This window comes from Syngnathoides biaculeatus, chromosome 18 (assembly GCF_019802595.1).
Source record: "Syngnathoides biaculeatus isolate LvHL_M chromosome 18, ASM1980259v1, whole genome shotgun sequence".
Classification (NCBI taxonomy): Eukaryota; Metazoa; Chordata; class Actinopteri; order Syngnathiformes; family Syngnathidae; genus Syngnathoides; species Syngnathoides biaculeatus.
In genome coordinates, this window is record NC_084657.1 from 11,569,743 (window position 1) to 11,594,130 (window position 24,388).

General features: G+C 44.9%; 1 protein-coding gene across 1 annotated transcript in view; it reads right to left on the reverse strand.

Moving 5' to 3' along the window:
• The window catches only part of doc2b (double C2-like domains, beta), a 63,583-nt gene that overhangs the window by 38,755 nt on the left and 440 nt on the right, over positions 1–24,388 (reverse strand). The gene's annotated exons all lie outside the window — the stretch shown is intronic.

The window sequence follows — 24,388 nt, forward strand, 5'->3', positions numbered from 1 at the left end:
TTGCTCCATGCTGGGTTAACTTTCCACAAGCGTCGTCGTTTTATTTTTGAGAGTTTTGGGGGGGTGGGCGGGTCTGCACGGCTTGTCCCGGATGAGCGAAACAGCCGACAGCCACATAACTGAATGTTTAGACAAAAAAAAAAATAATAAAAACGCTTAAAAGACGCAAAAACTGTCAGGAGATCACGCAAGGGAACGCTGGAAATAGAAACAGCATGGCGTCCGTGAACCATGTGGGACGGATTTAACCAATGAGGACTAATACTGTGAGTTCAAAGAGTGTCCAGTTTTTGCAAGGCAAAATAGTGTTTTTATTTTTTTGGGTGCTCAAATTGAAATGCAGACTCAAGCTTGAAAGCCAACTTTAGCGCCGTAACTCTTGCTTGAAACCCCAGACGCTGCCTTTAAAACCCATTTCGGAACCCCAACGGTGAGTTGAAAGGGCAACTCTGTCTTGAAAGCCGAACTTTCCCTCGCGGGCGCCGTGGTTGCGACTTCGACGTCGTGCGCAGTGAAGCGTCAGCGCGGTAGTTGTGTTCTTTTTCCGTCACGCGAGCTGGTTTTCAACTCCTTTGACAGTAATCCTGCCCATTCCTTCTTTCCCCCGTCTGTTTCTGTGCTCTGCTGTCTTATCTGGCCATCATTTGTACACGTTATTGTCCATTACAGGATTTTGTCTTCTTCCCGCCCTCCTGAGGCCGGCGGACATGTCGCACTGAGACTGTTTTTTCCAGGAAACCGTGAAAGAAGCCCGAAAGCCCAATGAGCGCTCACGTCTTTTACACCATTTGAAAAAAAAAACTAACGCAGATTTGAAACTTGACTTTGAAACCCAAACATGAAGGATTACTAAAGGCTTGAAACCCCTTAACTTAGAACCCTAAACCTGACCCCATTTTGAAACTCTGAGGTTTGAAATCCTAAACAAGACTTGAACTCCAAACTTGAAAACCTAATCTTGATTTGAAACCTTGATTGAAACCCTAACCCTCGCTAAAATAACCGCCGTTTGAGGTGCTGTCACATGCGGTGCGGAGGTGGACCCAAATGCAGGACTCCCGGGCAAAGGCATAATGTTCAATGGGTTTTATGCTGAATGAAAGAGATGCAGAATTACACAGACAGAAAGCAGGAACCAAACAACGAGAAACAGGGTCCGATCACTATGAACCTCAGTAGCAGAGTAACCCGGGATGCGGTGAAGCATACGCGCCAACACAAAGCAACGAACTGGTAAATGCCAGTGACAAAACCCCAACCCAAATACCCGGTCTAATCACAGCTGCTCGTGCTTAACAGCCGTGACTGGCGGTGCCCGAGCCCCGCTCACGACAGGTGCCAACCCTGACACGAAACCACACCCTGGCTTGAAACCCTGACTTTTGCGTGAAACCCCAAACCTGACTTGAAAGGCCAACTTCGCACACACGCTTTGATCCACGTCTTGACAAAGATGTGCAGTACATATTTGATGCGGGTGCAAAGTCCGATTAGATGAGTTCTAATGGATTTGGTTCCGTCCCTACGCGCATCTCTGGAAGCACTGATTTCAGTGTGTGTGTGCGCAGACGCAACGTTTCGGCCGGCCACACGCATGAATTACATCTGTATAAATGAATTATGCTATCTGGGCCACACTCTGGCTCTTCCCAAAGCATGAAGAAACAGAGCACCTAATCTCATTGGTTGCCAGGAAGTGACCAAACCCGGCTGACGGATGGGGACCCCCGCCCCCAATTTTGTACGATCGTCAAATTGGCCGCCACATTCGGTCGGACTTGATCTAATATCAAGCTGACGACGTTACAAATTGCTGCTTGTGAAAGACTCGGGGGTGGGAAAAGGGGGAAAGCGGGGGCGGGAGGTCACGCGGAAAATCAACCATGGTGCCATCTATTTCCTGGCCACATCATGATTCATTTACACGCATTGATTTGAGAGATTCTCGCTGAGGATTTTTATATTAATACTACAAGTGCGGCAATCAAAGGCTCAGGCCACCCCCCCCCCAAAAAAAAAAAAAATTTTGATATGACTTCAGGCAAAAACCAAAAGCAAAAAAACTAATTTTGTCACCTACAGCGTACTGTATGTCTGTTAGTCCAAACGGCTGTTGAAAACCAAAATGGCTGATTTCCTGTGGCTATTGGTAAAAATCATCATTGGGAGATTTTTATTTTTTTCAAAACTTCGAGCCTTGGATTCAACCAAAAAAAAATAGCTGTTTCCAACCAAAATGGCGGACTTCCTGTTCAAATCTGGGCATGTGTCCTTGAGACTTTTACACGCATTCCCAAGAAGTATTTATAAATTTGAGAACAATGCTTAAAAAAAAAATGTAAAAGAAGACAGGAAGTCGTCTCCAACATACACGGAAGCGTGTTGCGGCCGCACGTTAAACTTTGGTAAACCTCTCCCCGACAGACTTTTTTTTTTTTTTTTTTAATATACATTGTTCCCAAATGAGTCCAATGCGTATTTTAAAGAACAAAATAAACCATCAGTCACAGAAAGGTTTACGTATGTTAACATGTGGCCGCAACACGCTTCAGTGTACGGGGGCTGAAGCCTATCCCAGGACTCATTTGAGAACAATGCATATTAAAAAAAAAAAAAAAAAAGTCTGTCGGGGAGAGGTTTACCAAAGTTTAACGTGTGGCCGCGACACGCTTCCGTGTACGTTGGAGATGACTCCGTCGTATTTTTATTTTTTTTTAACACATTGCTCTCAAATGAGCCAACCTGGCATTATAAATACTTCTTGGGAAACGTTACGGAGGAGCCGACTCGCTTGTCCTCTTTAGTTAATGACTGCGAGTTTGTGTAAAACTAGTGGTCACTTATTTAAATATTGGTACTTGTATTGAACACTAGCTGAAAAGAGATCGATGGATTTCGGCAAAGGTTAACGTGTAGCCGGACACACTTCCGCGTTCGCGAGCCGCCTCCCCGTTGGGAACAGATCCAGCAACAAAGTATTTGTACGCCTCCGGACCTTTCAAACTCTTCCGCGTAAATCTCGACCACTTACTCACCAGATCCACGTGTGGACCCAGTTGTCCAAGACAAGCAGAGGCGAATTAATGGTCCAATTTCTTATCCGCGAAAACATCGACTTCGGCATGAAATGCGGGTCCTCTACGCCGAGCGTCTCTCATTTTCCCACGTACCTTCGTTTATGATCACCTTCTAAATGTTTAATGTTATCGCACAAAACTCTGGGCGCCGTGCTACAAGACGTATTTTCGTGTCGACTCCAACCGACTTAGCATTGAACAATGCTTTGTTTGACCAACACTTCCGGCCAGTCTCGTGATTCAGTGACGTAGGCGCACGAGCTGGATTGGTGAAACTGGCGTCAGGGACTGATTTCATCTTAGCTTCCCCGAAAGAGCCAGGTACGATCCAGTCGCGATTCGATCCGCGAAACGGCACATTCCAAACGGAAAATCGAGGCGTGACAACCCGCCGTGACGCCAGGGAGATCGGACCAACGCCGTGCGCTGACAGATGTCGCTCACTAAACTCGGCAGCTGTGATTTCGAGTCACTCGCATGAAGATCACCTTCAGGCCACTTAGCCACACCAGACAGACTCCATCATCCGACCGGACGCCGGTGATAAACACGTCCTCTGTCAACCCCCCCCTTGACGGATCCACAAGAGCAGATTCACGACGCACCGACAACCTGTTTGCACGGTCACGCGCGCGCATTGTGCAATTACATTAAGCGTAAAAACTCAACGCAGGCTATCGAGCGCGAACGCGAGAGCGAAGCAAGGCGAGCGGGCGAGAGGAAATATCATCCCGACCGCTGCGTTGCGCAATGCGTTCTGGGAACGGCGTCGGTTGACGGGACCCCATTATTGTTGTGTATTGTTGTAACAAGTTCAATTCAGAATTCAAATTCAAGAAAATCAGAAAAACAATTCAGCAGAAAATTTACCGCTTAAAATGTTTTTTTTTCTCGTTTATTTTTTTATAGAGTAAAATGAGTATTCTGTAAAATGTTCACATTTTTTTTAAGGATAAATTTCTGGCAACTCAGTCAGCAAATTTTTTTCGCACTTTAAAAACATACTGTACGGTACATACATATTTTTAACTGTGTGAGACTTGGATGAAAGATGTAACTCACGAAAGCTCGCAAGCCTGACTAACCCCCCCGCCCTCCCCCCCGCTTAGATTTATGAATGAACGCGCATCGCTGTGGTCGCATATCTCATCTGTTCAGGCCACGCACCAATTCGCGGATTAAAGACGTGAAGGCACGATAGCGATCGGCCCACTGGAGAATCTCACCCGGACCCTTTGGTGTGCTTCGACGCCCGCGGATCAATAAGTCGCTGTCGGACGCAACGCGACTGATCCCGGGTTTAATTAAATTTATCTTAAACACAATCGCATTGATAACTCTCAGGGAAAATGTGTTTAAAAAAAAGGTGGGGGGGGGTGCGAGGGCGGGGGCAGGGCCAGCTTCTGATTGGCACATGGCCGAAACAAAATGAAAAACTATAAAATACAAATTGATACAAAATAATTCTGTTAAGAAAGCAGATTAAATAAAACAAAAGTGAACAAGTTATCAAGAGTAAAAAATGTCAAATTAAACCAAAATAAATACAATAACACTAATAGTCAAAAAATAAAATTTTGTCATCTCCTCTCCATCACAGGGGATATATTCCAGAACATTTTGTGATAAAAACATTCCACCAACATCTTCAATGTCTAAATTAAACACAAACACTGCTTCAATAGCAAAGAAACAAATTCAACACGTTGCACATCGCACACTGGGTGCAGTCCAATTATGGTCCGTTTATTATTTTTCACCGGCTGCTTTGCAATTACGTCGGAGTCGTACGGACGGCGTCTTCCCGACACGTTCGTGATTGTTTGGGGGCCACGGACAAACAATCGGGCTTTGTTTCCACAATTTGCTGCCGACGTCGTGGGCGGCAAATGCTAGTCATCGAGACGCTAATGAGGCCAGCGGGCCGACGCGGCGACGGCGACGAACGCCCCTCGTGGGATTATTGGGCCTGTTTTTATTTTTGGATGAAAATTGATGCCAGAGTTTTGTTTCAAAATAAATAAATAAAAATCAGCCTCCAATTCCAGTTTCAGCGAGTGACAAGAAATTGGGTGAACACATAAATCATCACAGGACACACCGAGTCTCAAGGACCATTTTGCTTTGCGGCGGCCATTTTGGAGTCAATTCCACAGCACGGAAGTTAGAAAAAAAATTACATTGCCCCACACGGGATTCACACATCTTTAAGACGTTGTTTGGACACGGCCATTATTAAAAGATGCACGGCAAAGACTCAAGAACCCGTCCCTGAAACGGAATGGCTAGTCAGCCATCCGTCCGTCCGTCCGTCCGTTTTTTTTTGCCGCTTATACTCACGAGCACCAAAGACTATCCATCAATATTTTGCATTGGTTCACTCAAACAAGTGAAAGTTAGGCACAGGAAATGTCCTGGAATACCTCCGAACATACTGGAACTATGTAGCGAACCAAAAAAGCAGCATGTAGGTCCATCCATTTTCTTAGCTGCTTATCCTCACAAGGGTTGTGGGGAGCGCTGGAGCCAATCCCAGCTGTTAGCGGGCAGGAGGCGGGGCACACCCTGAACTGATCGCCAGCCAATCGCAGGGCGCATGGAGACAAACAGTCGCACTCACAATCACACCTAGGGGCAATTTAGAGTCTCCAATGCATGTTTTTGGGATGTGGGAGGAAACCGGAGGGCCCACCCGGAGAAAAGCCACGCAGCCACGGGGAGAACATGCAAACTCCATACAGGAATTGAACCCGGGTCCTCGTTATTATCTGACGCGGACGGCGAACGAAATCAAAGTTTGCCAATTATTTCGGCGACCGGCTGTGAAAAAGAGGCGGAAAAAAAAGACCAAAGTGTTTTTCGAGGGCTATTTTTCCCCGTCCACTTTGCAGCCCTTTCAGGGCGCGGCAACCGCGCGGCGCTTCGAAATTGAAGCAGTTCATCAGGCCGTCGTTGGCCGTGACAAGAACGAGCTGCAGGTTGGAGTTCACGGGAAGAGTCGGAGCTCGGATCGGCTCGGGGGAGCTCAGAGGAGGCCGCGTTACAAAAAGAGGAAAAAACGGGCTGTAAATAAACGATGCGTTCAGGGTCCCCGGGGTTGTCAGTCACTGGCCTGCGTAAGAAGGAGCGGTCGCACGAGGTCAACTATGAAATATGGATTAGCACGGCCTCCGTGATTTACAGTTTGGTTGGTGGTGGCCTTCTTTTTACACATGAATGTTAAAAAAAAATACTGTCCATATTCTCAGCACAGATTGAGATACTCGTGAACAGATTTAGGAGTTCTTCAAAATCCAACAAGCAGTTTGGTAGATACTGAAAAATTGTTCAAAAAAACTGTTCAATGTAATGTGATCTGTTAAGAAACTGATATTTGAACACATATGGTGGAGCAACACATGGAGACAAATAATGGAACAATACTAACTGGTAGATATTCTTTATCCATACAATTTGTTGGACGCGTATCCTCACAAAGGTCGCAGGAGTGCTGGAGCCTATCCCAGCTGTCTACGGGCAGGAGGCGGGGCACGCCCTGAATTAGTCGCCAGCCAATCGCAGGGCACATCGGGACAAACAGTCGCACTCACCATCACACCTAGGGGCAATTTTAGAGTCTCCAAATTAATGTTGCATGTTTTTTGGGGATGTGGGAGGAAACCGGAGTGCCCGGAGACAACCCACCCAGGCACGGGGAGGACATGCAAACTCCAGACCGGCGGGTCCGGGATTGAACCCGGGACCTCAATGTGGTTGTGAGTGCGACTGTTGTCTGTCTCCATGTGCCCTGCGATTGGCTGACAACCAGTTCACAGTGTACCCCGCCTGCTGCCCGTTGACAGCTGGGATAGGCTCCAGGACTCCCGTGACCCTTGTGAGGATAAGCGGCTAAGAAAATGGATGGATGGATGAATTTTTTTTTTCTTTCGGGAAGCTCTCACAGATTTACGGCATTTGTTTCAATGTGGAAAGATAACACGTTCCAAGTGTTCCATTGCAGTATTGGCCACGGGGGACAGAATGCTTTTTTTTTTTTTTTTTTGGCTTTTTCTTTGGCTTTTTATGCGACGCTGTCATCCGCGAGTGTCGAATTGAACGTTTTCGCCCATAATTCGCCCTCACAATGGACTAGACTACTCCCATTATTTCCTACGGGAAGAAGTGACACGTCGTTTCTCCGCCGCCGCCGCCGTAACACGCCGCCCGTGTCACCAAGTTCTCGTTATTTAATTTCCCCCCCACCTCTTTGGAGCGCTCCTCTTGGCAGCTGTCTGAAAACAACATCCACCCCCCCCCCAAGGCTGCCACAATACAATGCGCAAAATGTCCTTTTTCATCTGACACAATTTCAAAGAGACCATTTTGAAGACATACATGAATTGCCCCCCCACCCCCACCCTCTTCAATCACTTGATTGGCCTCCCGACACAGCCCATGATTGGGCTTCTTTGTCACGTTGTGCAATTGTTATACCCACCAAAAAAAAAAAAAAAATGCTCACGACAACACAACAAGCGGCACCTCCAACTTGAATTCTGTGTATACTCAACTGCAGAAATGACGGGCATCTATTTGAGGAGATGCTAACTGCAGCGCAAAAAGCAAGAGTTGAGTGATACCGTTTGAAAGCTCAGACGGGGAACTCAAAAATATAATTTTAAAAAATTTATATCCAAAAATTTGATTTTTTTTTTTTTTTTTTAACACAGGAATCAAACTCAAGGCCCAGGGGCCAGATCCGGCCCGGTGCGTGATTTTATGCGGCCCGCGAAGGCAAATCATGAGTATAAACCTTTCATGATTTTTGTTCAAATCTGTACCAAAAATTCAAATCATCACGTCATGAATGATATCGTTAAGATATCGCGAGTATTTTCGTGTTAACTACAATGTGGCCCGTGACAAAAATGTGTTTGACGCCCCCGTTTTAGGGGGACTTAGATGCCCTGGAATTACGTTGAAGTGATTTAAGAGTCATTGATTTAGACAAAAGTAGTGCTTTGCCAGAATCTCCTGCTATCTATTGGCAATTGTCAAGCTTTTTTTTTGGGGGGGGGGCCGCATCATCTGCTCACAGATTTTCGTGGAACAAAAAGGGCTTCGCGCTATTTATCGTTGCTCAGTTGAAGTTTTTGGAGAATTGGAGAATTTGGAGAAAGAGAATTACACGTTGTGTATTTTAAACAACTACGCACTTTTTGCCTTTAGGTCTCCTAGCTTAACGCTAACAGCTCAATATGAACTCCATAGGTGGGCTAACGAATAGCATCGGAATTTGGGAAAAAAAAAATGTTTTAGACGACGGCACAGTGGCAGGTGACAGGAAAGAGACAATCGCAAATGATGCTTTCAAAGCAGGAAGTGGGAAAAAAAAAGCTATGGAAATTTACAAATGCAACTGTAATTTACAAATGAATTACATGTAATTTCAGTATCGACTTCCCAACACCGTTCACGGGCATTTCAAAGCGCCCCCCGTCCCCACGGATGCTCCATTCCGATGGAGACAATGGCGCCGCGGGGCGCTCAGGTACACCGGGAAAACGCCAGCGACAGGCGGTGACATTTCAAATCAAAGCACCCTTTTGTTCCATAAATGCGACGTCGCTCGCCACTGAAACGCGTTTTTGATTCAGGCGCTAGTAAAACGCGGTTTGTTAAGAGCTCGTACAGAGCAGCCGCGAGGAATAATTTACGGTACGTGAGCTGCACGGGAAGCATCGCTTCGATGTCGTTGACATCCAACTGAAGCTCCATGTACTAGTACACATTGTAGGTAAAGTAAGAATTTATTTCAATTCAGCAACTAGTAATACAACCGGGCCAAAATCGTAGCTAGTGGGTCAGAAGTATGCATTTGTTGACATTTCCATTCTACTACTAGCGTAATTCATGGCATACTGAGTGCCCCTGTTTATAAGCCTCAGTACACGGGAGTTTAACGCTAGCGCCGCGCTAACACTAGCGCCGCATCACCGCAAAAACCACAGGGTTGAAAGCGTGTAAAAAAAAAATTGCGGCTTGTAGGCCAGAAATTATGGTACTAATGAAGTGGTAGGTAATAACTAATACAGTAGATGTTTAGAACGTCACATGTAGTAGTAGTAGTTGTCGTCTAGTGCATAATCTCGCCTCAGTAGTATGCTAAAGTTGTCCTCGTCACACTAATATAACTACTAGGACAGCATTCTTTCCACTGCTAGTGCCACTTTTGGCCTACTAGTAACACAATGAAACCGTAGTGTAGATTGTGCTCCACTAGTAACAATATTGTGGTAAAAAAAAAAAAAAAAAAAAATTACGAGTAAGACGTTTTACTAGTGTGTTGAATTGTTTCATGTGCTGCTTATGAAGCGCCTGATGTCAATTACCGTAATTTCCGGCCTACAAGCCGCGACTTTTTTCCACTCACACGGGCGGGGACTTGAGTGGAAAAGGTAACAATGAGACCGGTGGAATGTATGTGCCGAGGAAGTGACTTTTACCGGATCTGTTAGCTCTGTGCTAGCGTTAGCGTGTTGCTGCTGTGTTACTGGCGTGTCTCAGTGATATTTACCGGTAAGTTTTATTTTAACCAGGCCTTTTCGCATTAGTATTAGCACGGTGCTACCGTTAGCACTAGCATTAGACCTACGCTAGCGCTGTGTTAGCGTTAGATTATTTCTGTGTACAGTCTTTGTAAATATCTTGTGATTGAATGTGGGTTTCAATATGGGCACTTGCGGATTTTGCTGCTGTGTTACTGGCGTGTCTCAGTCATGTTTACCGGTAAGTTTTATTTTAACCAGGCCTTTTCGCATTAGTATTAGCACGGTGCTACCGTTAGCACTAGCATTAGACCTACGCTAGCGCTGTGTTAGCGTTAGATTATTTCTGTGTACAGTCTTTGTAAATATCTTGTAATTGAATGTGGGTTTCAATATGGGCACTTGCGGATTTTGCTGCTGTGTTACTGGCGTGTCTCAGTCATGTTTACCGGTAAGTTTTATTTTAACCAGGCCTTTTCGCATTAGTATTAGCACGGTGCTAGCGTTAGCATTAAACTCTTTCTGTATACCGTCTTTGTAAATATCTCGTATTTGAATGTGGGTTTTAATGTGGGCACTTGCGGCTTTTACACAGCTACGGCATATGTATGTATGCACCAAATGGTATTATCTTTATAAATAAATCCTGCGGTTTATGCGGTGATGCGGCTAATTTTTGCTAACGGCTGCAAGGCGGCACTTGAGCGGAAAAGGAAAGAACGAGACCGGAGGAATATATGTGCAGAGGAAGTGACTTTTACCGGCCCCGTTAGCGTGTTGCTGCTGTGTTACTGGCGTGTCTCAGTGATATTTACCGGTAAGTTTTATTTTAACCGGGCCTGCTAGCATTAGCGTTAGCGTGGTGCTAGCGTTAGCACTAGCGTTAGCGTTAAACTCTTTCTGTATACCGTCTTTGTAAATATCTTGTGTTTGAATGTGTGTTTCAATGTGGGCACTTGCGGCTACTCGGTGAGGCAAATAACCAGGTGCGCTCTGTAGGCCGGGAATTACGCTAGTAGAATTTTAGAACGTCACAAGTAGTCGTAGTAGCATGCAGCTATCGCGTCGTCAATTTGCTGCACTAGTAACATGCAGCAATCCCAAATTGTCCTACTAGTCGAAAGACCATTCAGTGCACTGATATGATGACCGTCTTGCCGGAAATGTCGCTACTTTACACGAGTACGACAACTTTAATCGTGATGGCAAAACAAATAGTGAGCATTTTGGTGTGCTCCTACCGGTATCCAGGGGGGCTAGCAATGCGTCACACATGCCTACAAGTTGGTTCTGTTATTGTGATCAGTGCTGCTAAGTAGCGTAATAGTAAGATTCAATAGCAGATTAGACCACCGAAAGTGGCACTAGTAAGTGGACCGCGTGGAGAGTCCGCACAGGTTCAACGATGGCAAAAGAGCCGCTTAGTCGGATTTGATTGCGAGTGTGAACGAGGCCATTCAAATAAGGAAGTCTCTTTATTTATAGCGCACTTCTCCCAGAGAGGACTCGTGGAGTACTTTTTTTTTTTACGTGGTTAAAATCCAGCCGTTACACGCCGAGTGGCGCCCGGGCAGGCCCGAAACATTTCAGAGTTAAATCCCGTCCTGTGATTTTCCTCTCGTCGCGCGTGACGAATAAATGAAACGGCCGTCGTTCATCCCCGTTGAAATTCAGATCATGCTAATATGTTTTTGTTCCGCTGAGCGATCGTGGGATTTTTTTTTTCTTCCTCCCCTTTTTTCTTTTCGAAATTCGGCCCGGTCGGTCTTTTTCCAATTAATCCCGGGCGCCTGCCGTTAATTGGCAAACGTGTCCATCTGAGTCAGGTTGGTGGAAAAAAAAAAAAAAGATCAATGGACAAAAGGCCTGACCAGGGCTACAATTATTAATTATGATTATTATTATTATTATTATCATCATCATCACCAGTGAGCCAAAACAGCAGTAACAGTTGTCACATTTTCTTCTTGGTAAATTCACCAAAACAAAAACAAACAAACAAAAAAGATCAATGGACAAAAGTCCTGACCAGGGCTGCAAGTATTATTATTATTATAATTAATTATTATTATTATCATCAGTGAACCAAAAGAGCAGTAACAGTTGTTACATTTTTTTTCTTGGTAAATTCACCAAAACAAAAACAAAACAAAAAAAAGCTCAATGGACAAAAGGCCTGGCCAGGGCTACCACTATTATTATTATCATTATTATTATTATTATTATTATCATCATCATCATCACCAGTGAGCCAAAACAGCAGTAACAGTTGTCACATTTTCTTCTTGGTAAATTCACCAAAACAAACAAACAAAAAAGATCAATGGACAAAAGTCCTGACCAGGGCTGCAATTACTATTATTATTACGATTATTGTTATTATTATTATAATTATTATCATCACCAGTGAGCCAAAAGAGCAGTAACAGTTGTCACATTTTCTTCTGGGTAAATTCACCAAACCCCCCAAAAAAAACAACAACAAAAAAATACCAAAACAGCTCACTGTTTGCTAACCAAAAGCTAACAAAAAAATAATAATAATAATCTCTTGATGTACTTCACATTTGTATGTTTTCATCTTTTCATCCAGTGGTGAACTTTAGAGTTTTGACATTTTTAATAGCAATCAAAATCAGCAAAGTTATCACTCTATCCAGTTTTGCTTCACGATATATTTCACTAATTCTTAACGCACACATCACCAGAATATGTTAAATAAATAAATAAATAAATAAATAAATAATGTACAAAAATTTGTTCAAAACAAAAAAATAAATTGTTTATCGGTGACTTGCATTCTGTATTGCACTTATGTTTCGTTTGATTAAATGATGATTAAAAGCACAAATTTTTAGCAGTTTTTACTGGAATTTTAATCTAATAAACAAACTACAATCCATCCATTTTTTTGCCGCTTATTCTCACAAGGGTCACGGGGAGTGCTGGAGCCTCTCTCCCAGCAGAAAAACATCCATCCATCCATCCATCCATCCATCCATCCATCCATTTTCTTAGCCACCTATCCTCACAAGGGTGGTGGGGAGCGCTGGAGCCTAACCCAGCTGTCAACGGGCAGGAGGCGGGGTACACCCTGAACTCGTTGCCACGGAGACAGACAACAGTCGCACTCACAATCACACCTTCGGGCAATTTGGAGTGTCCAATTAATGTCGCACGTTTTTGGGGATGCTGGAGGAAACCGGAGTGCCCGGGGAGAACCCACTCAGGCACGGTGAGAACATGGACACTCTCGGCGGGGCTGGGATTGAACCCGAGTCCTTAGAGCTGTGAGGCCAACGCTTTCCAAGGAAAACATTCACAACCCAAAAACCGATGCGCAAGGCCCAGCGGTATTATTTGTTTGTGGCAAAAACTCTACAAAGTCCCACTGTGACGAGCTTTTGAGTCCGGACTATTTTCGTTCGGGTTTGCCGACGTCTCTTTTTTTTTTTACACGAAACGAGCACGACGACGCTTAATTTTCGATCCCGTCTGTTCCCGACTTTTCCCGAGAGACCAAACTCGCACGGGATGGAAGACGCCGGTCCAGCCGGCAGAAGCCCTCAGCGGGAGTTTTTGCCGCGAGCCTGTTGCGCTGAGTCTCCTGCTGGCCACCGGAACGTCATCAGTCTGTCTGCTCCGCGGGAAGAAAATTAAAAATATAATAATAATAATAATAATAAAAAGACTCCAGCTCAGTCAGAAAACCGAGAGTTGATGGAGGCTTTGTCAAAAGTTGCGTTTTGTCTGCTTGAAACCAAAATAGCAGACTCGCTGTTCAATTTTGGGTGTTGGGATTTCGTTTTTTCCCCACAACTTCGGAGAGCAGGGATTTCTCTCAAAATGGGAACTTCCGAACTAAATGGCCGACTTTTTTGGTGATCCCAGTTATGCCGGACGTCACTGTGCAATTTCAGGTCCGGCAGTGAAACTAGTGTCAGGGGCTCATTTTTACCAAGACACGCGCACATGACTTTGAGGTGGTTTTGGGTGGGTTTGCGGATAGTTGTCGGCTTCTGAAAAGAGGATTCGTTCTGGATTCGCCAGGATGGGATCCCTAGTGTGTGTTTGTGAACGTCCGAACCCGGGAATTCAGTGGCGAAATTGGTGTCAGGCAAATTGTTTTCCAACTTTCCAGGTGGGCGCTACTAAGTTGAGTTTTTGGGACGGGGGAGGGTCCTCTTGAAATACAGATGTTTTTCCCAAGATGAATGGTTTTGCCAAAAATGGTAAGTTTTGGGCTATATTGCAGCGCCTCAAAATATGGTAATCACTGTATAATAAACACCAACTGTTTACAGGCGGTATCGTGGCGCAGCTGGAAAGCGTTAGCCTCACAGTTCTGAGGTCCCGCCTTCGATCCCCGACCCACTGTCATGAGCAAGGCTTGACCACTGTCAAGAGGGGCGTGGCGTGACACCCGTCACCGCTCACAGCTGTTTCGCATTGGTACTGTAATTGGACAGTTTTTGTCACTGGCATTTGCCAGTTCGTTGCCTCACGTTAGTCAGTTTGCACTGCGTTACCGTGCGCGGGCACTACTTCTGAAATAAAAGCCACTGGACATTATGCCTTTGCCTCGGAGTCCTGCATTTGGGTCCTCCTCGTGACACGCACCTGTGGGGAGTTTGCATGTTCTCCCCGTGCCTGTGTGGATTTTCTCCGGGGCACTCCGGTTTCCTCCCACATCCCAAAAACACCCAACATTAATTGGACACTCTAAATTGCCTCTAGGTGTGATTGTGAGTGCGGCACTTTGTCTCTGTGTGCCCTGGAACTGGGCTGGCGAGCAGTTCAGGGTGTACCCCAACTGCCCCCTGCCCAACTTTCACTTGTTTGAATGAACCCAATGCAAAATATTGATAGTCTTTGGCCAGATGTTTCATTTTCTTTTGAGGATGGTGCGAAAAATGCGAGTGAGCCGACAATTGACGCTTAAACGCTTCTTCGCAGGAGTGTCACTCCACGCAGCCGAGCGTCGATCCCCGGAGGAAAAAAAAAAAATGATATTTTCGTAACGTTCTGTCAGGTTCGCGCAACCTCCGGGACCGACGCCAGCGCCTTCTCAGACAGGAATTGAATGAAAAAAGCAATTAACGGCCAGCGGGGAGAAACGCGCCGTCAAGGTTTGCAGTCAGACCCAAAAAAAAAAAAAAAAAAGTCCAACTTTAGCACTTTTAAGCCGCAACGCAAATTGCAAAAAAAGAACATTGATGCTTGGCGAGTCGCAATCTGTCATCGTATCTTCACGCAGCTTTTACCGTCTTCTACAATATTTTTTTTCCCCGTTTCTTGCGAGCGTGCAGTCGGGATTTTTCACACGAAAAATAGCAGCGATGGGATCAAGTGACACGTGAGTAAATCTCACGTAAATCTTCCGGCATTTGTTGTCATGCGAGTCAAGTCAGTCTCTCGGCGTGTCTCGAATCGGATCAAATTCGGCTACTTAATCGCCGAGCGAGTCAAATCAGTCCGTCGAGAGTCGAGTCAAGTCAAATCCGGTCAGAACTTTTAATGTTTTGAAATAATCTGCATTTCATCATTTGATATGAACAGGAACAGTCTCGTCAAGGATGATCAAAATTGGTTCCTACCTTCACTTATGGGCATGAGCTGTGGGTCGAGACCGAAAGAACAAGATCCTGGATACAGTGAGTTTCCTCCGCAGGGTGTCTGGGGTCTCCCTTAGAGAACGGGTGAGAAGCTCGGTCATCAGGGAGGGGCTCGGTGTCAAGCCGCTACTCCTCCGCATTGAGAGGAGCCGAATGAAGTGGCTGGGGTATTTGATTCAGATGCCTCCCGGACGCCTCCCCGGTGAGGTGTTCCGGGCACGTCCCGCCGGAAAGAGACCCCGAGGGACGACCCAGGACCCAGTAATTGGACAGTTTTTGTCACTGGCATTTGCCAGTTCGTTGCCTCGCGTTAGCGAGTTTGCACTGCGTTATAGTGCCCGGACACTACTTCTGAAATAAAACCCACTGGACATTATGCCTTTGCCTCGGAGTCCTGCATTTGGGTCCTCCTCCCCACCGATGGCTTGTGACACCCACCTCTGGGGAGTTTGCATGTTCTCCCCGTGCCTGCGGGGGGTTTCCTCCTGGACGCCTCCCCGGTGAGGTGTTCCGGGCACGTCCCGCCGGAAAAAGAACCCGAGGGACGGCCCAGGACACACCGGAGAGACTTAAGTCTCTCGGCTGGCTCGGGAACGCCTCGCGATCTCTCCGGAAGAGCTGGATGAAGTGACTTGGGAAAGGGAAGTCTGGGTCTAACCTTTTCATATTTACTGTCCATCAAAGGACTCAAGTCTTCAAATCTCAACCCGGGTTTTCCATTTACAAAGTACTTAAGCCTTCAAATGTTGTCAAAAATAAACGTGTACCTTCCTGTCCCCCTCCCACACCGTGTTTTGGCTTCTGGGAATGTGATTTATTTTGGCGGGATGCGTTTTGCTTTTACAGCGACGACGGCGGCGCTCCCAAATCACCCGCTAAGGGCTTTTCTCAGCTCTGCCGGTCAATAATTGCTGCGTCGCCGCCACGCAGCGCCTCATAATTATATACACTTTTGTGTGCGCATTCACACACACAAAAATATTCCAAGAAAAAAAAATGGTAAGTCAGAGGTTGCAGCAGAGACGGGGGAACATTTCTAGCTTGGTTTTGAAGGGGGGTGCACAAAAGGAACGGAATATTAGTCCCGCTGATATTCGCCAGAGCAAATTTCTACCTGCTGGGATGAGAGCAAATTCAAATCAACGCGCTTGTTTTGGTTGCGGCTGTCGCTTGCGATCGCGGATTCGTGGCTGTGGTGAAGCAGCGTGCGGCTCGCCGGTGGCCCGACGTTGTTTGTTCACTCCCACTTCAGATTCGCGGTCGGCGACGCCGACTTGACGGCTCCTCGACGTGACGGGAAAATGACTTTAAGTTTCTTTGTGCACAATTTCCAGGTTTTGCTCTTTGAAAAGTCCCTCTTAAATTCTGAGTAGAATATTTTTTTGGGGGGAGGCGTGGTATATTTCAAGTTTTATACTCTTTTTAAAGTTCTTTATGATTTCCTCACAATTTATTTTAAATGTATTTTTACTCATTTTTTTACCTGCTTTTTGAAAATGTGCTTTTAAAATGCTTTTATATTTCCTGACAATTTTATGTTCATTTTTTGAGAATAATCCCAAAGCGTTTTTTTTTTATGCACACTCACAACCCTAGTGAGGATAAGCAGCTCAGATAATGGATTGATTGTTTTCAAAAGATTCACGTGCTTTTGTTGGTTCTCAAAACCACTGCAAAAACATTTTTTTTTTGTCGCCTAAAATCTCCTGACATTTTTTTTGTTCGGTTTTTGAAAACTTTTTTTGCTTAAAATGGGGAAAAAAATATGGGGGGAAACATCACAGCTTTTAAATTTAATAATTATAAATAATAATTAATTTTTTTCCAATGATCCTACAAATTGTCATTAAAAAAAAAAATAAAATAACATTTTTCAAATCTGCTCCTTTTATGTAATTTTTTTAACATCTAAAAAATGCAATTTGAAAAATATAATTTATGATTGTTCGGAATTTCTGTTTTTTTTTTTTTTTTTTAAAGTTTCCTGGCATCCCCCCCATCCACCCATTGGTTTTACGTCAACTATCTGCCCATTTTGTAACGCCGTAAATAAAAAGCCGGCACACTAAGGGACGCTGGGAAAATATAATTGTCCTTTCCCCCTTGAACACAGCACGAACAGTCAGTCCACTTGAATGGACACAAATTGTCATTTGGCTAAAAGCGTGATTAAAAATGTTGAACTGGTCCCCCCCCCCTTTTTTTTGGGGCATCCCGTCGCGATATTATGAAAGCTTTGAACTGCTGTGACCAAACGCGTCCGTCTTCCTCTTATTAGCGTCGCCTCATTAAGACACGCAAGTCCCTCATCCTGTTCCCGGTACCCTTCATTTAAGGCAGTTATGTTTCATTTTTGCAGGAAGTTGTTCAGGCAGCGCGTTTTCATTTTGGCGAGTGCGTTGTTGGGCCTCTCGGGAGGTGCCCGAGTTTCTCCTTGGTCGCACTTTGCGTTTGTGAAAGTCATATTGGTGGAGATCGGGAATATCGTATCAAAGCCAAAAAAATCCAAAATCCCCCTCATGGCGACCACCACCAATTTGTTGTTGAATAAGGCTCCCCTTTTTCAATTTTTAAAAATTTTGCTATGAGGATAAGCAGCCCGAAGAATGAATAAATGAAAAATTAACCATTTTAAATCAATATTTTTTTTCCCACCAATCATATTGTTATTGATCATAAATTATTTTTAATTTGATTTGGGGGGGATGATATGCATTTTTTTTTTATTTCCTTGATTTATTTGGCGTGGCACTGTGACTCAGCTGGAAAGCATTAGCCTCACATTTCTGAGGACCCGGGTTCAATCCCCCGTGCCTGCGTGGTTTTTCTCCAGGTGGGCATTCCGGTTTCCTCCCACATCCCAAAAACATGCAACATTAATTGGACACTCTAAATTGCCCATAGGTGTGATTGCGAGTGCGGCTGTTTGTCTCTATGTGCCCTGCGATTGGCTGGCAACCAGTTCAGGGTGAACCCCACCCGCTTCCTGCCCGTTGACAGCTGGGATACAGGCTCCAGCATTCCCCGCGACCTTTGTGAGGACAAGCGGCGGCGAAAAAAATGCGTGGATGGGTACAGTATATATAAAATTCTCATTAAATGCACAACTCAGGCGTCTCTCAGAGCTCAATCCTAGGGCCATTCTTGTTATACTAGTACCACTTATACTATACTTGTTTGCTTTAAAATAATGTCCCGTCCATTTTGGCACACAGCCATTCCGACGAGGCGTTTTCATTTCAATGAGAGCTCGCTGCGTCCTTTCAGAAGGCTGCCGACTCCCCACTCGGTGGCACATCGCAATTTAAGCTGATATGAAAGGCAGAATTTTGCATTTAAGGCTTTGCGAGGAGAACAGCACTTGGCAACGTGACGTGCGGCAGGGATGAAGCCAAATCCAGTCCCCTCGTAGCAAATGGATGTGTGTAATAGCTGGTATTACCATTACGTAACGCGCTCATCTGGATGAAGTGGGGAGGGGGAGGTCGGAGGTCAATCCCGATGGAGAGTCGTGGCTCGCTAGCTGTTAGCTGCGCTGTTCCCAGTAAGTTGCGTGTGATTATAGGTTTCTGATCCTGACCATGACGATATATATATATATATATATATATATATATAATAAATTGTAAGTTTCCCTAAATTTCCTGACAATTTGGTTTTGAATTTATTTGACCAAATTTTACTATAAGGTCTGATCCTTTAAAAACTTTTTTTTTTTGCTGATTTCTCTTTGCATCTCCTATCCCAAAACTTCACTGTTTGATAATTGTGGTTTTATTTTTTGGGGTGGAAACTTTGCTTATTTTAATAAAAATTGTAAAAAAAAAAAAATTGCAAAAATGTACAATGAAAGATGACGAAAATTGCACAGTGAAATATATTTTTGTAACTGTACAAAGAATTTATTTCATGAAGATATGTGGTTGATAAAGGGTTGCTGTCATGCAAATGCTCCAAAAGGGCCGACAGATCATTTTTTTTGATGATGGTTTTCTTTTGAAAATCTAACATTTTTTCATGTAAAATTTCAGGGCAAATTATGTTCTCTATGAATATATATATATATATATATATATATATATATATATATATATATTTTTTTTTTTTTTTTTTTTTAAATCCCAAGTGGTGTTTTTGAGGTTTTATTTTTTTGGGACAAACTTGGGGGTTTATTAAACATTTCCAAATAGCAGCTTAGAAAATATGATTTTTTTCACATTTTTGTCAAATGTCCTAATCATTTGTGTTGTAAAAATGTCAAAAGAAATGCTTTCAAAAAATTCAAGGTAAAATTAAATTTTTGGCTCTCGAGTTAATTTATTTCTAAATCCTTCATGTTTTCAAAAATACCATGACTTGTTTTGTTGTTGTTTTTCCTTTTGAAGATCCGACCCCTCCCCCGCCCTCTTTGTAGGGAAACAAACAAAACAAAAATCACATATGCAACAATTCCGTCCTGTGGTGACCTTAAATCACACACCTGGAAATCCAGTTTTACTCCCCCAGCCACCCCGACTTTATTCTGACTGGAAACTGTTGGCAGCGAAGGGGATGGGATTGTTATGAGGGGATCCAACCAGTGGGACTGTCCGCCCCGCCCCCCCCCCAACCCCCACCGCTCCAAACAATCGTCTTTGAGGCTTATCTCTGCTGAACACAAGAGTGTTGTCTGTTTCGTGGGTCACGCCCGCTATTTCTCCTCACCCCGGCGAGGACACGATAGCTCTCGCCCGCTGGCAACCGTCGTTAATCGGCCTGTGGGTAGCCCCCCCCCCTCCCGAGCTGGGGGCTGCACTTAAATTAAGAAAGTCAAGGTTGAGTCACAATGAGTCGTGCGTTGGGGAAATGATGGTTTTATGCAGATTAGTCCCCCCCCCTCCCCACACACCCTCAGTTGGTTTTGATTCCACCCCACCCCTCCCAAAAGAAGTGTCTGCATACCAAATCGAGCCACGCGGGAGTGACAACAGATGATCTTTGCAATAAAACATTTGCGACTGTTCTTGACGGCGCCACTGAAAATCGGAAAGGTTATGCGTTTTCCTTAATCTAGTCATTGAAAGTTTTTGTTTTAAATATTGACGAGAGTGATTGATCGAGGGGAGGGGTGTCGAGCTCATTTTTGTCGCGGGCCACATTGGACTTACGGTTTTCCTCAGAGGGCTCTGAAACCGTAAAAAATCTTTAATTGGCTTATCATATTTACATGTCATATTAAGAAACTAGTTTTGGAATGAGAAATCAAGGGTAATGGGTTTTTCAACTGTTGTTGATGATTGGTAACACAAAAATGCTTGCAATAGCTCAAGGTCATCATTTATGATATGACAATTGGAAATTTTGGTACAGATTGGAACAAAATTGCACACGATTTGCCGACGCGGGCCACATGAAAATCATGCGGCGGGCCAGATCTGCCCCCCTGGGCCTTGAGTTTGACACCTGTGATCTCGGGTCATATGGATGAAATCAAGAGTCGCAAGATCGATTTGATTTAGGGTCACCAAGTGTATGAAATTGTCACGCCGATTGATTCAGGGTTACTTCCTGTGAGAGGGATTTTGTCATCTTGTGGATGAAATCGGCAAATTGGCGGAAGGATTTAGGGTCACTTCCTTACGAAAATTGCCCCAGGAGTGACTGGTTTAGAGTAAATGAAATAAAAATGCGAGTCTGATCGATTTTCATTTTTTTCCCTGCGGTTTAAATCGTCCTTTGTGTGATTTATGCTCGCCGATGCACAAAACTGTCACAAGTGTGACTGATTTCGCCTCACGGGTGTGAAACTGTCGCAAATGTGATTGATTTAGGGTAACGTGGATCGAGTTCTCATGACAAGGAGTCATTTCATGACAATGACTGTGTATGAATAAGGTTCTGCCCCGTGATCCGGACACGTCGCATCATTTCTCTTTCGTACTTTCTCTGGTTATTGCTTTGATTTCACTGACGTCTTCATTTCATACCAAATTAACTCGGCCGTGACATTTACGACGAATAGAAATTAGATATTTGTGGGGTGGTGCTTAGTGTAATGTTTATTGGGGGGGGCTTAACACAATAATTAGCAGTAATAATGGTTAGTAACTAATTGCCTTAATAGTGGGACAGAAAGTAGACGGCGCTCTGGCTCAGCGTGACGTTACCACGTAGCATACGTCGCCGAGACCTGTTGACAATTGAGGATCGTTAGACTATGAAGTCACAAGCGCCGCGATCGAGTGACTGAGTAAAGCACGTTGTAGTGAACACACCGGTCGCAATCAGAAACGGAGGTCAATAAGGCCATCGGAAGATCGATCCTGGACTAGGCAGCGCCCGTGCGGACTCCCAACCTGAAGCCAACTCACTGGAACTCCCTCCAGGCAGCTCAAAACGTTGCCCTTCCAACCGCCACGGGCTGCCACCAAATGGCTTCTGTCGATCACCTACACGTCGAGTCGAAACTCACAAAACAATACGAGCTTCAGTGCGACCTCGCCGGACGTCCCAATCACGAGATGACAAGGCAAGAAGCGTCCCCCAGAGCATCGCGCAAAACCGGCCGAGATATCGAGCAGTACACTCATCGGTCGTCGGTCGTCCGTCGATGCGGAGGACTACACGCGCGGCCTCTCGGCGATCCATCGAACCGCCGTAGTCGACGGGATCGCTGGCTACAAACCCAACATCGCGTTGGGCGGCTAGCCAAACCCGAAAGACAACTCCCGCGGCCCGTGAGATCGACGCTATCGCAACTCCGTTCGGGCTGGTGTCGCAAGCTCAACAACAATCAGCGTCGACTCGACAACAACATCGCCGATAAATGCCCATTGTGTGACGCCGCCCACCCCCGATACGAGTCATCTCTTCAACTGCGCTCAAAAACCGACCACGCTGACGGTGGAACACCTGCGGAGCGCCCCGGCCGATGTGGCTCACTTTCTGGACTTTGATACGGAATAACGACCGTCGTACTTGGCTACAACAACATAAACAATGGAGAACCCGTGTTTAGATCTCACCCCTCCAAGACTGTGATGTGTCATACAGCGGAACTGAGAAACCATAAGAGATTAAAAAAAAAAAAAAAAAGACGGCGTCGTCTCCAATGTACACGGAAGCGTGTTGCGGCCACACGTTAAACTTTGGTAAACTTCTCCCTGACAGTTTTTTTTTTTTTTTAAATATGTGAGTCCAACGCACATTTAAAAAAAAGAAAATAAACCATCGATCACAGTGATGTTTACGTATCTTAAAGTGTGGTTTCAACAAGCTTCCGTGTACGGGGGCTGAAGCCTATCTAGCGGTTCATTTTCTTTTTTTTTTTTTTTAAATATGTATTGGACTCATTTGAGAACAATGCATATTTAAAAAAAAAAAAAAGGCTGTCACGGAGAGGTTTACCAAAGTTTAACGTGTGGGCGCAACACGCTTCCGTGTGCGGAGGAGCCGACTCACTATGTTTTTTCCAATCATTGCTAATGAATGCGAGTTTGTGTAAAACTAAGTGTCATTTATTTAAATATTGGTATTTGCATTGAAAAAAATCTGAGTTGCTCCATCACTGTGTGGGATTTATTCCTGGTTGAGAACTGATCGGAGTATTTGTACGCGTCCAGACTTTTCCACGCTTTCAAACTCTTCCGTGGAAATCTCAACGACTTCCTCACCAGTTCCATGCGTAGATTCCGGCTGTCCAAGACTAACGGAAGCCGGTCAACAGTCCAATTTCTTATCGGCGAAAACATCGACTTTGGCATTAAATACGGGTCCTCTCTGCCAAGTGTCTCTCATTTTTGTTCTTCTAAATGTTGAACGGTATAGGACAAAACTCCAAGAGGGTGAAATGCAGCAAAGTGGAGGCGGCGGTGTGACAGAATGCAGCGTCGAGAGCGGAGTATCGGTCATCGCATAGTAACATCTGCCTCCCTCCCTCCTCCCCCCGAACTATGCTCTCCATCATCACCCTTCCCTCTCAGCCATTCAAGGATTAGAGCAGTCCTAAACCTGGCACGCCCACCCACTCCTCCTGCACGCCATCCTGGACGGATTAACTCACTTCTGTCACACATTTTTGCATCTTGCAAAAAAAAAAAAAAAAAAAAAAAAAAAAGAAACATAAATAAAATAAAAAACTACAAGGAGTTTTGGACAGTATTAAATTGTTGGATCGAGCATCATGGGGATGAAATTAGAGGGATGTCGAGTGACCCGCTGTTAAAGCGTTGGCCTCACAGTTCCAAGGTCCCGGGTTCAATCCTGGACCCGCCTGTGTGGACTTTGCATGTTCTCCTTGTGCCTGCGTGGATTTTCTACAAGTGGGCTCTCCGGTTTCCTTCCACATCCCCCCCAAAAAAACATGCAACATTAATTGGACACTGTAAATTGCCCCAAGGTGTGATTTGTCTCGATGTGCCCTCCTGCCTGCCTCCAGCACTCCCCACGACCCTTGTGAGGATAAGCGGGAAAGAAAATGAATGAATGGATGGATGAAATTCAGACCCCCCCCTCCCCCCGAAAAAAAAAAAAAAAGTCTGGTGTTACAAACTAATGAATTGCAAAAGGGATTTAGGGTAATTTGCTTATTTTTGACATTTATTTCATACCCAATAAAATTTAAACAGTTGACTACTATAATCAATATAGCGTGACGGAATAGTCCACAAGTGATTGATTTAGCGTCACGTGCAGATGAGATAGCAGAAGGAGCGTTATGGGGGTCAACTGCAGATGAAATTGACACGGGTGGTGTGAGTTTTGAGTCACCTGTTGATGAAACATGTTTAAAAAAAATGAGGATTGATTGAGGGTCACCTGCTCAAAACGCATTCTCAGGACACAACGCGCCGATTAAAAAAAAAAAAAAAAAAGCCAAGCGACGCAGTTTGGAACGAGCGTCGGTCGAGACGACGGGTTTTTTTTTAAACCCACGAGCGATTTAGGGTCACCTGTGGATGAAATGACGCCCTGTTAGATCGCTGCATGCCATCACAGCGCAATCTGGAGTCATCTGGTCAAACCTCAAAAAGAAATATCACAAAGGGTTGGGATGAAATGCCACATCTCCTCGAGTGCAGTGGAGGATGGGAGCGCGGGTGCAACAGTTGTCTGCCGCTCGCGCAACGCGTGCGGAGAATAGCTCGACGGAAAAGGGTGAGGGGATTCAAAAACAAACACGCTCACGCAC